Here is an 11,585-nt window from a genome sequence, read left to right as displayed (position 1 = left end):
CATTTTAGTCACTTGCATTGCATATACCATCGCCTCGATTTGCGTGCCCGTGTGCACGCACTTCGAGGCATCTCATTTTCATCGCATAGTGCATACTAGGTTGTATCTTAGATCACATTCTGTCATCGCCTCGGTTTGCGTGCCCGTGTGTACGCACTTCGAGGCATCTCATTTTCATAGAATAGTGCATACTAGGTTGTATCTTAGATAATATTCTGTCATTTTCTCGGTTTGCGTGCCCGTGTGCACGCACTTCGAGGCATCTCATTTTCATAGCATTGTGCATGCTAGGATTGTATCTTAGTTGCATTTCATGCATATCATGCATATTGCATCGTGTCCGGAATAGGAATTAGCCCGGGCACGGGAAACGAGGTACATTTCGTACTCTGAGTGACGGAATGTGTCTCAATTCCCCTGTCACTGACACTCCGGATTATCCATGATGGAGTTAGGTTTTAGCTGTAGTTTCATGTGCATTCATCCTATATTGAGTTGTGCATTTCGACTCCTCGGCCATCATGCCTCGGTATGCGTGATTGGTGGCACGAGGATCGAGACATGCATATATCTGTGCAAATACATTGTTATGCCCCTTTCCTGCTCTCTGTTGCAGCAAACGAAGAATCAGCAACTCTTTGGGTCTTGGCACGCATTTCAAGAACAGGTGTAAACAGAGGCTAATTGGGGCATTCCGGTGGATTTCCGCGCAAGACAACCCGGACATGCATCATCCATCAGAAGCAAGGCAGTCCCTGGCTTGCATGCCAGTTTTATTTATTTTCTTAGTTAATTTGTTAATTAATTAGGATTTTGTAATATTTTGGACTGTAATATTCTTTTATTTCGGACTGTAATATTTGGACTGTATATTTATTTGGACCCTCTGCGCGAGGGCACAACTGTAATAAGTGTGGGTGAGTGTGATGTATGTCTTCCAACCCCACGTCTTTCTCCCTTTTATTTATCCACTTTTGATGATTAGATTAGGGCATGTTTAAATTAGCATACAGTATGACAGCATGTTTGCATCATTCATCTGTATTGCATGCACCGGGCTCGGCACATCATACTAACTGCATTGTATTTTCAATTCCAAATTGAATACATGTTAGCTGTAGCATTTCATATGCCATCTTAAAATAGCCGAGCCCGCTATAGTTGCATTTTGCATGTGTTGCATTAGGCATTTCTGTATACTTAGGATTCATGCATGATTTCTAATGGGTTTCTATTTTGGCTTGGAGTACCCGGTAAGTCTTATGCTTTAGCATCCTTGCATGCGTGTGAGTGACTGCCATGAATAGCATACTTACCATGAGGCTATGTGCTTATGTGATATAACTGCCTGAATGCCTGTGGGTGAAGGTTGGGATACTTAAATTGGAATAAATCATCAAATGTTTTAAAGCCTACCTGCGGGTAGCAAACCCTCTTTCAAAAACAAACATGAAATGTTTTCGTTCCAATTCAGGCGACCCGATCTATACTTGTATGCTGTGCGCATCACATAGTAACCTAGGCTAATAAACCGGAATAAGAACTCACAATGTTTTCAAAAATTGATATCATGGTTAGTAGAGGCCGGTCTATGACCGGGCGAGCGGGGGTGCTCACGAAGTGACCTTCCCCAATCGTACCCAAGTTCCCGAGCCGAGGCAACTTTGGTGATGACGGACACGTGGCCTTTTGGCACCGAGTCAGGGTTTCCTAAATTTCCCAAAAATAAAATATTTAGGTGGCGACTCTGTATCTGGAAAAGCAGTCCATGTTTGGCACTTCTTTCAAAAATCAGTTTCTCAAAACAATTTGCCGGATTTGGACTCTTTGGTTCAGATTAAGAACCGTGACATTTAAGAGTCCGAGCTGTAGTGACCCCAAATGAACAGAACGGGACTAACCCTCCCGGGGCGTTCGGGGACGTGCTACACGGGGGTGCTCATTTCATGACCTTCCCCCCTCATACCCAAGTTCCCGAGCCGAGGCAACTTTGGTGATGATGGACACGTGGCCTTAGGCATGAGTCAGGATTTCTTAAATTTCCCAAAATAAAATATTTAGGTGGCAACTCTAAAATCTGGCAAAGCAATCCATATTTGACACTTCTTGATCAAAATCGATTTTCCAAAACGATTTGCCGAATTTGGACTCTTTGGTGATTTATCAGTCTTACATTGCACTTTGTGAGATTAGATTCAGAACCATGATAGGAGTCCGAACTGTAGCAGTTAAGAACCATAATTCGCGGCCTCGCGTGCGGAGCGGAATTCGGGGCAGTCTGCATTCACCTATAAAGCACAAATACTTAAAAAAAGGGAGACGTATCTATAACGCCCCCAAAATAATACGATAAACCAACTCATAAGCTGAAGAATAATACAAATAAAAATACTTTCATTCATCAGAGTTTATTTACAAAAGATAACGCATGCGATATACATTCATAAACTATTCATCCTGAATCCACAATATGTGTTACAATGATAAGAGAATTGAAAATTTAGCAAGTAATCATATGCCCTATAAGCTTACATCCTTCCAAGTCCTTGCTTGGTTACTCAAAAATGGGCCTAGCCCAATACAATTTAAACCCTTGGCTATAAAGGAATAAAAAAAAAATTAAAGAAGCCCTTACTCCTGAAAATTCCTCCAAGCTATTGCCTTGGCAAAGGTATATCACCAACACCTGAAAAATATTTTTCCCAAATAGGGTAAGCCACAGCCCAGTACGAATCATCTAACACAATACATGAGGTTTAACAAAGATATAATTACAATATGTATATAAAATGCCTGTGATAAAATGTTCACATTTACAATATCATAAAATATTGTGTTTACATCTTATTCCATTTCCATTAATTCAATTCGATTCATGGGCCTATTTCATTGTCACTCAACAACCTAACTGAGACTACAACTCAGTAGTTCTCCAATCACACAATTAACAGACAAACACTTCAATCTGCCATTTTACAAATATTTCGTCCGCGGGATCGGCACCTATGTATAATTTCAAGATTTCCACCCAAGACACTCTGGCCAACTTAATTTCAATGGAATCCATCCCTTTTTGCCTCCCAAACAATGGAGTACATCTCCTTTCTCCTCCCATATAATCATACATAAACAATGTATTTATAGTCATAATCATATATGGAGTACATCCCCTTTCTCCTCCCAAACAATCATACATATACAATGTATTTAAAACATAATCATATTTACTGACAAACCACAGTGGATTAGTTTTAATTCACCTAATACTCATGCAATTTCTGCACCAGTCATAGTTATCCACCACCGATAGCCTAATACAGTTTTTCTAAACAGATATTCAATCTCAAAACAGATAGTTTATTCAAAGGTTTCCAAAGGATGTGAGATAATACATATCCAACTCCATCATTCATTTCAATAGTCACCCAATTTCAAATTACCAATGTCAATTTCAATTATTTATACACAATAACAATTTGATCCAATTAGGGCAAAATTTCCCCCTTTTTCAAGTAACAACCCAAGTATCAAAATTAATAATTTTGACACAATATAATATCATATTCAAATCCTATACCCATTTATTTCACATTCATCAAAAACCCCTCTTTTCATTTCACACCCAAACCTTAGGTTTGTTCAAACCACTCCCAAACCCCACCATTGTTACACAACAACAAATAACTAAGCTAAAAGCCATACAAAAATGTAGAAAAATCCCTACCTCAAGTTAGAAGACCAAGCCAAGCAAAGTGGACCCTTCAATAACAACGAAACCAAGTTCCAATCGAATCAAAACGGAGCTCTTGGAATGCTTTAACTTTTTCTCAAAGACCCTAGAGTAGAGAACCTAAAAGACCTAGGTCAAAATGTAGAGAGAGAGAGAGTGAGTGTGTATGTGTGTGTTTTAGAGAGAGAGAGGGTCCCAACTTTAGGTTTTTGAGAGAACAGATCTGAAAAAGTGATATAAAAAGTCATTTTCACGATCTGATATACGCACAGTCCGCTCGAGCGGAAGAGTTGATGCTCGAGCGTCAAATACAAAAAGTTGTTCCACTCGAGCGCCAAGACACAATCGACAAGATGCTCACTGCTCGAGCGCAAGAAGTGACGCTCAAGCGTGAAAAACACACATCGGTAGTTTTGCAGACAACAGACCAATGCTCGAGCGCAATAAAGGCGCTCGAGCATAAGAAACGCCATTCCAGCGTAGAAATCGCTCCCCCAATAATTTTGCAGACTTGCAAAAGTGCTGAGAGTTTACAAAGCCTACTTGAGCGCAAGAAGTGCCGCTCGAGCGGACGACCAAAATTCTGGGCAACACAAGGTTTGGAAAAAAACAAACGACCGACCTGCCCAAACACAACCACAATAACCCAAAAACCAATTTCAAAGAGATACAAGGGAAAAAAGAGGTAAACAACAATATGAAAACATTAAACCCAAGTCCGGGATACCATAAGAGTCGGGTCAAAACTTGGATCGCTATAACCTTCCCCTCTTATAGAATTTCACCACCGAAATTACAAACCAAGTTCAAAGTCATAATTAAACCATTCACAACAATGTTATTCTTACTAGTTCATCACCATGACTCCTTCTCCGGTCATCCATTCTCATCGACTCCATACACAAGTCCCAAATTGAAAGTACAATTTAAAATTTTCCAAAACGTTTACAATGTTTAATCAAAATCCAAGTTTTCAAAATTTACATAGCATATACAATGCCTCCAAAAGTGATACAACACACAATACTTCATATTCTCAAAACATATGCAATGTTTATATTGAATCCATGTTTCCAAAATGCCCATAACATATACAATGTTCTAGAATTTTAAAACATTTACAATGCTTTTACATTTCATTAGCATAATAAAAATCTCAATATAAAATCAAACGCAAATGAATAAGTCTAGATATTTCTCTCGGACTTCCAATTTACGTTCCCACGTTACTTCCTTAACTTTGTGGTGTTTCCACAATACTTTAACCAAGGGAATCGTTTTGCCTTGCAAAACTTGGTCCCGTGTATCCAAGATTCTCACCGATCTCTCCTCATATGAGGCATCCTCATCTACCTCCAAGTCGGTCCAATCCAACACGTGCAATGGATCCAGCTCATACTTCTGAAGCATACTAATATGAAACATGTCATGAACCCCAAAAAGTTATAGTGGTAACACCAAACGGTAAGCAACCTCTCCAATCTGCTCAAGGATCTCAAAAGACCCAATAAATCGAGGGGACAACTTCCCACTCTTCCCAAACCTCATCAACCCCGCCTAGGTAATATTTTCAAAAAGATATGATCACCCACCTCAAAAGACAAGGATCTCCTCCTACGGTTGACATAACTTTTCTGGCGACTCTAAGTCGTAGCCAATCTCTTATGAATAAGTGCCACATTCTCCGTCGTTTCCTGAACTAACTCTGGGCCCAACAAAGAAGCATCACCCACCTCGGCCCAGCACACCGATGATCTACATGGTCGGCCATACAAGGTCTCGAATGGTGCCATACCAATACTCGATTGGAAGCTATTATTATAAGCAAACTCCACTAAGGGAAAATGCCTCTCCCATGACCCTTTAAAATCAAGGACATAACCTCGAAGCATATCCTCAAGGATCTGAATGGTATGCTCGGACTGCCCGTCAGTCTGAGGGTGATACGCTGTGCTAAAAGTCAATCTAGTGCCCAAGGCACTCTGCAAGCTCTGCCATAACCAAGCTGTAAAACGCTGATCTCTATCCGAAACAATCGTCACAGGGACCCTATACAACCTCACTATGTCCCTAATGTAAAAGTTGGCAAGATAGTCTACCGACTCGTTCACACGCATAAATATAAAGTGCGCCGACTTAGTTAACCGGTCAACTATCACTCAAATGGCATCACTACCCCGTTGAGTCCTCGAAAGGCCCACAACAAAATCCATCTTGACATGCTCCCACTTCCACTCAGCTATAGGCAAGGGTTGTAATAAACCTGCTGGCCTCTGATGCTCGGCCTTCACTTGCTAACAAGTAAGGCACTTCAATACAAACCCGGCCACATCCTTCTTCATACCTCTCCACCAAAACTGGCGACTAAGGTCGTGATACATCTTTGTGCCTCCCGGATGCACCACAAGGCGTGAATGGTGAAACTCTTGGAGTACTTCCTCTCGGCAAGACTTCGGCACAAACAAACGGTTACAGTATCTCACACTCTAGTCGGGATACACAATTAAGCCTCTTTCTACCTTCCCACTAGAGATCTTCTCCCAGAGGGATTTTACCTCAAGGTCACCCCTCTGCGCTTCTAACACTCGGTTCACAAGTGTAGGCTGTGCAACCACTGAAAATAAGGTTGCAGACTCAACAGATTCACCCCGATGCAAGTCAAACTCACCAAGAGTACCCAACATCTCCCATTCCCGGATGGCAATACAAGCGACACTGCTAATTGATTTCCTACTCAAAGCATCGGCCACAACGTTGGCCTGTCCCGGATGATAATGCAACTCGAAATCATAATCCTTTATGAACTCCATCCACCCCCTCAGCCTCAAATTCAAATCCTTTTGTGTAAACAAATACATTAGACCCTTGTGATCAGAAAACACTTCAAATCTCTCACCATATAGATAATGCCTCCAAATCTTCGAGGCAAATATCACCGCTGCTAACTCTACTACCTTCCCCTCTTGCATCAATACACAACCCAAGCCTTCCCATGAGGCATCACAATATACCAAATAGCCCAAACCCCTCTCTGGAATAATCAATACTGGAGTAGTGGTGAGTCTGATCTTAAGCTCTTGGAACAACTTCTCACAAGTCTCATTCCACACAAATTTTATTCTTTTTCTCGTCAACCTAGTCAAAAGTGAAGCTAGCCTAGAGAAATCCTTCACAAATTGACAATAATACCCGACCAGCCCCAAGAAACTACGGATCTCGAAAGTATTCTTAGGTTGTGCCTAATCTTGCACTACCTCTATCTTGGATAAATCTACAATCACTCCTTCTCCGGATACTACATGGCCTAGGAACTTGACTTCTCTTAGCCAGAATTCACATTTCCCAAACTTAGCATACAATTTATGGGCTCTAAGCAACTCAAGCACTACTTGCTAGTGTTCCTCCTCGGAAGGATAATAAATCAAGATGTCATCCACAAAGACGATCACAAAACGATCTAGGAACTCATGAAAGATTCGATTTATCAAATCCATGAACACCGCTAGAGCATTGGTTAGCCCAAAAGGCATCACTAAAAACTCGTAATGGCCATACCGTGTATGGAATGCCGTCTTCGGGATATCCTATTCCCTTACCCTCAACTGATGATAACCCAATCTCAAGTCTATCTTACAGAAACAACAAGACCATTTTAACTAATCAAACAGATCATCTATACAAGACATTGGATACTTGTTCTTAACAATTACCTGGTTCAACTTTCGATAATCTATACAAAGTCGCAACACTCCATCTTTCTTTTTAGCAAAGAGAGCTGGTGCTCCCAAAGGTGAAGTACTAGGGCGGATGAAACCCTTATCTAGCAATTCCTAGAGTTGAATCTTCAACTCACTCAATTCAGGCAGTGCAAACCTTTACGGAGCCATAGAAATTGATGCCGTGCCAGGTACTAAATCAATAGAGAACTCGATCTCTTGGTGAGGTGGTAAACTAATAAGGTCCTCAAGAACGACTTCCCGATATTCACAAACTACCCTTGGCAACTCAACCCGGACTTCATCACATTCACCGCTTGAGAAACTAGCAAGAAGATAGCTAAGTTCACTCCACCCACTCGGATCATATACTGGTGATAAAACTCTATCCACCCGGTCCCCCAAGAAATAAAAACAATCACCACTTAAGGTACATACAGTAACCCTTTAACGGTAGCAATCTATAACAGCCCGACACGATGATAACCAGTCCATACCTAAAATAACATCAAAACCAGACATGTTAAGCAACACAAATGTAAAAGGTAATCGACGACTGGTAACCTCGATGTCACAGCCAAGATAGCCTCACCACCAATAGGTGACTCTACATAGATAGAAGATGCTAATTGTGCCAACTCCAATCCCAAAATTGATGCAAACGCAGACGAGATAAAAGAATGGGACGCACCCGTATCAATCGACACATTAGCTACTGAATTGGAAAATAAGAAGGTACCTCTCACTACAGAAGGAGCAGGTACAAAATCTGGCATTGTAACAGCATATACGCATCTCGTAGGCCTCTACTCAACCTGTTCACCCCTCGGAGCATAAGCCTAATACACTGACTGAGCCGAAGAGGCTCCCTGATTGGCCCTCGAGGCCTATGCTGACTGTGCAGGCTGGTGACTCTGTGTCTACCTCGTACCAGATGCACAAAATGTGCCACCCAGCTGTGGAAAAAACCGCTTCAGGTTCCCCGCTTGCCCACAATGATCACAAGTGGGCGGCTTCCCTCTCCCTTGATTCTGGCCCTGAGAACGAGCCGAAGACGGTGCAGACCGCTGCCCTCCTCCCCTCTGTGAACAAGCTGGAGACTTGTGGCCCAACTGACCACATTTGAAACAAGTCACATCTCCCTGACCACCTCTCCTCGAACCTAAACTCGGCACTGGAAAGGTGGACCTCGACTGAGCTCCCTGGGACGATTGGGGGTTAAAATCCCTCTGTTTTTGATGTCTCCTTAACTATCCTAACTCCTCCTACAGCACCTCATCCTCTCTTCCTCTACCTGCATAATGGTCTCAAGATGGGTCGCCACCTCCACAAGGCGCCCATAATCTCTAATCATGGATCTGGCCTGTCTCTTCTCGAACTCCAAACAACAGCGCTCCTCAGTCGCCACTAACTCAGGTGCAAACTTAGAGAGGCTAGTGAATGTGGCCTCAAACTCAGCCATTGGTGTGTTCAACTACACCAGCTTAGAAAACTAGTCCCTTAACTTCACCCTAACCGTGGGAGGTAGAAACTTGTCTTCGAAGGCGCTATCAAAAGCCTCCAAAGTCACTCCAATGCACCCACTAGCATACTTCCACCACTGACCCACATCCCCCTTCAGCTAGAAAGATGCCAAGGTCATTCTCAATTGGTTGTCCTTAAGCATCTCGAAAGTCTTCACTATCTGTTCTAGCCACTCATCTGCCTTCAGTAGCTCCTTGGGATCACCCAAAAACTCATTCGGATTTGACCGGAGGAACCCCTCTTCCTGTGTCGGAATATCATCCGGTATAGACACCTCGTGCCTCCTAGGTCTACCACACCTATCACCACGACCACATCCTGACATCCTAATGAGGGTAATAAAGAGATTAGCACATTTACAAATGTGCCGAAGCTAACTCACTCGCGTCCTAATGCATTGGACAATAGTAATTCAATCCATATAAGCACAGTCATATAAACAAATACAAATTTCATTTCCGGATAATGACCGTCCCACAGCGTTGCTAGAGTTCCAGTTAGAAACGACAGTGATCAAGTGCCTTTCCAACAAGACTCCCAGAAACCTGTGGACCTGATCAATATCCCGGAGATTAAATCCCAAGCCCATATAATCATATAAGCATGTCATTACATAAGCATATAATACATACTAACGTCTCAACTATGCGAGACAAACCTATTATGGTAATTACTACTTTCCACGTATCCAAAGTATTCAAACCCGGTACACTCTGATACTAAGTTGTAACGCCCCCAAAATAATACGATAAAACTAACTCATAAGAGGAAGAATAATAGAAATAAAAATACTTTAATTCATCAAAGTTCATTTACGAAAGATAACATATGCGATATACATTCACAAACAATTCATCCTGAATCTACAGCATGTGTTACAATGATAAGAGAATTAAAAATTTTTCAAGTAATCATATGCCCAATAGGCTTACATCCTTCCAAGTCCTTGCTTGGTTACACAAAAGTGGGCCTAGCCCAATACAATTTAAGCCCTCGACTATAAAGGAATCACTACTAAAAAAAGTGGTTTTTGCGACCGTTATAAGCTGTCGCAAATAATAAAAATACAGTCGCAAAAGACCTTTTGCGACGGCCCATGCGACGACAAATGGGGGTCGCAAATGTGGGGGTGGTAAATACTCTTTGCGACGACAAACAATTATTTGCGACCGTCTAAACTACTTATGGCGACCGCTATTTTGCCATTGCAAAAAAACAAAAAAAAAATGCTAACATGTTTTTTGGCGACCTTCTTGTTACCATCGCAAAAAAAAAACAAACAAACAAACAAACAAACAAACAAGCAAAACATAGAGTGTAAAATTAAACACTCAAAATTGAAGCCATTACATTTGAGTCTCAAAATTGAAGCCATATGTGAAAATTATTACAACTAGAAATGGAAAAAAGTTCTTTTAGGCACCGTTATTAGCATGTCAAACTTAGGAAAACACAAGAGGCCACATAAACCCAAACACAACAATCTGAATTTCAGATGAAATCTTTCTTAGGTCTAACACAATTACAAGATACCACAACACTGCTCAAACAGTACCATTCCAGTACTTCCAACAAAACTACCAAAAGACAGAAATAGACAATCTCCGTGCACAAAACTAAGACCTTGGCTTCTCTTTCTTCTCCTTGAAGAGAGACAGAAGGGAGACACCAGGTACCTTCACGACCTTGAATCTGACACCAGGAATGTCTCCGACAGCATGCCTCTTACGTCCAAATCCAGTAATCAACACCTCATCCTACAACAAGAAATGTTTAAGGTTAAGTCACCAAGGATGATTGCTCCCAAGCTTTTGAAGAATACTTACATTCTCTTCAATGTAGTTTAAGCAATTGTCGTTTGGGACAAATGCTGCAATCTTCTTCCCATTTTTAATCAGTTGAACCCTAGCACATTTTCGGATAGTAGAGTTTGGCTGCATAGCCTCAATACCACTGTAAATGTCGGTTGGCCATTAGTCAGGTTTGATACTAAATACAATAACCACAACTGAACATTAAATAAAAAGGAGGTAAATGAAAGCATGTTAGAAAAGGCATACATCTTCTCGAGGACAATGTCTTTGGCATGGGAAGACCCAACAAAAGACTTTTTCCATTCATTGCCAAGATGGGACTTCTTATATGCCTTGTCAGCCCACCTTTGCCTTCTGCGATGGGACTTCAGTTTGCGACCAGCTCCCATACCACATGTCTTCCTGTGACATGCAAAATTTTCAGGTTCCAAAGCCATTCAACTGGAAAGGAGCTTATAACGCCAACTAGAGAAGTAACTATGCCATGTTTGGTCGATCAGAAACATCTTAGCAAGATGATCTAAATTTGCTTATTTATATCCACCATTTTACAATTATGCAAGTTTGTTTTTGTTGTGGTCATTAACTGCTCTAATCTCAAGTGAAAACTTACAATTAATTTATTTGAAATTAAAATTAAAGTTTTCTTTGTATTTTTTACTAGGTCCAAGAAACATCAAGTTCATCTATATATTGGTTTAAAGCTTAGCACAAAGCAGAGAATAATGTAAAATATCAAACATCTATTTTACTTATTTATTTAATTTTATCAAGTATCGAACACCATTTGAAATACACAAT

At 41.1% G+C, this 11,585-nt stretch overlaps 1 pseudogene; it reads right to left on the bottom strand.

Moving 5' to 3' along the window:
- Positions 1 to 10,586: 10,586 nt before the first annotated feature.
- On the bottom strand, positions 10,587 to 11,221 carry LOC114284051 (small ribosomal subunit protein uS12 pseudogene; annotated as a pseudogene).
- Positions 11,222 to 11,585: the final 364 nt, after the last annotated feature.

This window comes from Camellia sinensis, chromosome 4 (assembly GCF_055761805.1).
Source record: "Camellia sinensis isolate YWXY chromosome 4, ASM5576180v1, whole genome shotgun sequence".
NCBI classification, from domain to species: Eukaryota; Viridiplantae; Streptophyta; class Magnoliopsida; order Ericales; family Theaceae; genus Camellia; species Camellia sinensis.
This window is presented reverse-complemented; position numbering and strand designations above follow the sequence as displayed.